Source organism: Choristoneura fumiferana, chromosome 25 (genome assembly GCF_025370935.1).
Source record: "Choristoneura fumiferana chromosome 25, NRCan_CFum_1, whole genome shotgun sequence".
Taxonomy (NCBI): Eukaryota; Metazoa; Arthropoda; class Insecta; order Lepidoptera; family Tortricidae; genus Choristoneura; species Choristoneura fumiferana.
The window spans coordinates 13,498,763-13,501,221 of NC_133496.1; the positions used below are offsets into that span (position 1 = coordinate 13,498,763).

At 34.2% G+C, this 2,459-nt stretch overlaps 1 long non-coding RNA gene across 1 annotated transcript; it reads left to right on the forward strand.

Annotated features, from left to right (window-relative positions):
* The first annotated feature begins 377 nt into the window (after nucleotides 1-377).
* On the forward strand, nucleotides 378-2,056 carry LOC141442232 (uncharacterized). The gene is made up of 2 exons (XR_012452908.1): nucleotides 378-803; nucleotides 1,362-2,056. It is a non-coding gene; the product is annotated as an uncharacterized lncRNA (long non-coding RNA).
* The last annotated feature ends 403 nt before the right edge of the window (nucleotides 2,057-2,459 follow it).

The following is a 2,459-nucleotide window of genomic DNA, read 5'->3' on the forward strand; positions in this document are numbered from 1 at the left end:
TTAAGTTAAGTATTAGCATAAGTAGGTAATGAATAAGTGTTAATTATTATTAAATTTTCATAAGAAGCTCATTTTATCAGTGGCTGCCGATAGACTAATTTGTCAATTTTCATGAACATTCATCATCACCATCGGCCTATCTTAGTCCACTGCTAGACATAGGCCTCTCCATTTGCACGCCACTGAGCACGATCCTCATTATCAACGGACGATTTGAACGGTTCAGAGGGGGCTACTACGGTTTAAAATGCGGCTTATAGAATTCGTTATAGTATATGGGTGATTATCTCAGCGAGAAAATTTGGCGGCAGAGCTGATAATTATGGTGTGGACTAATTGTTTTAGAGGTTTAATTTTTTTTCTAAAAGAAAACACAAATTTTTATCTTAAGCCAAATTGCAAAGTTTTATAAAAGTCATTAATGTTTATTAAAAATATTTTTTTCATTCAAATCATAATTTTGGTGTGGCGTCCAGTATCCGTTGTTCTTGATGAATGTCTATGATAGAACCATAACATCCATTTATTTAACTAAAAATGCATTGTATTTTATTCTTCATTAGTTCAAGTATCTTATAAGAATATATAAATAAATATTAGTACATGAATTTATACTCAAAACTAGGCACTAAAAGTTGTCCATGTGAAATTGGCAATTTTGGTGGTAAATATTGAAGATGTTTTTGTGGTCGAACGAAACGCAATAAGACCAACAAACGTGTGTTAACCTGTGCGTTTAGTTCCGCTCCTGCACTGAGCGATGACACACGTGCCATATCTTGCTGGATCTGTCCGCCAAGCACGTAAGTATCTAATTTTGGTGTGTTAAAATACTTTTTAATGCAATTTTGGTGGTGTATGTAACTAATGACTTAGCAATACTTGTTTTTGTATGAAGTATATGCGAGGCATGTTAAAAGTTTCCTTTTTAAAATATTAAGTTAAATTGGAAGTGAATGATACGGTTTTTTTTTAATCATTTTTTTATGCACTTTTTCTAATTTTGGTGGATCAATTTTGGTGGTTTTGGTGGTAATTTGAAGCCCATCCACATAATTATAATTTCATTTTTAAGCCTTTTACATTTAAAACTTTGCATTTACAACATTATTGACTCAATGCACTTATTTCAAGTAAAATATAAACACTTAGATACCTACTTTACTATAAAACTAAATTATAAAATATCACTATTTGTAATAATACCTCGTTGAGTTTCTTGCCGGATTCTTCTCAGCAGAGGTTTTTCCGAACCGGTGGTAGATTTTTTTTGACATTCATAAGTGCTTGTTATAGCCTAAATTGAATAAAGATATTTTGACTTTGACTTTTGACTTTGAAAACTTAATTTATTTTTTTAGAATGGCTAACCGGAAGAAAAAACAATCAAGAGAAGAAGTCCTCGAAAAGAATAGTACATTGTGTCTTAAGGGCGATAAACAAGGAATTACGAACGAGAGTCTATTAGAAGCCCGAAGTCGAAGACTGAGCTTTAGTTAGTCGATGTTCGTAATTCTAGTACCGCCCGTGCGACATACAATGTTTTTCATCACATTTGCGAGTAAAATTGTATATTTGTAAAAGAAAAACTAATATTTTTTTTAAAATTGCCGATACCGCTGACTACGCTCTTGGCAGCGCCAGCCTCCGCGCCGCCCTCCCCCAGCCTGACCATGCGCCCGACGTGCTCCTGCACGCCAGCACGACCAGCACGCCATGCAGTATCACACTCATTTACCGACCTTGGGCTTCATGACAAGAAAATTAGTACCGGCAATGACTCATTTACCGACCACGGGTTTCATGACAAGCACATTAAGGTCGAGGGTTTTATTTGGGGGTTGCAACCATGGTAGCCTGCATGTTACGACACTGTTTCAGAGCAAGTGTGATGAAAATATAATTGCATTATCATCGACTTCGGGCTTCTAATAGACTCTCGTTCGTAATTCCTTATTTACCGCCCTTAAGACACAATGTACTATTTTGTTACTACGAGTTAAACATTGTATTTTCGTAGAGATTTTGGTACAATTAAAACGATTAATAAAACATTTATTTTCTTTTTATATCCAGCAGACAATTTGATCAAGAAAAATATTTTTTTACCTTGAATTAGCACAAGTACATCTAATTTTGGTGTAGATGTGCAATTTTGGTGGCCAATATATCTAATTTTGGTGGGTACAAGCAATTTTGGTGGTAATCAAATTACTAAAATCATAATATCTCCAAAACTACTATGTATAATGAAGGGCCATTACGACACAATATTTATTATGACTTGTAACGTATTGTTGATATATAATTTTGACTCGGACAACAAAAATAAAAAAAGCCACCAAAATTAGGTAAATTTCAAGCTTGTTGAAATTCACCCATATTTCTCTTTTTCTTTTCAATAACCCAAACAACTTGGGCTCTCTGCTATATTATACGACCGACAGGCTAAGATAACA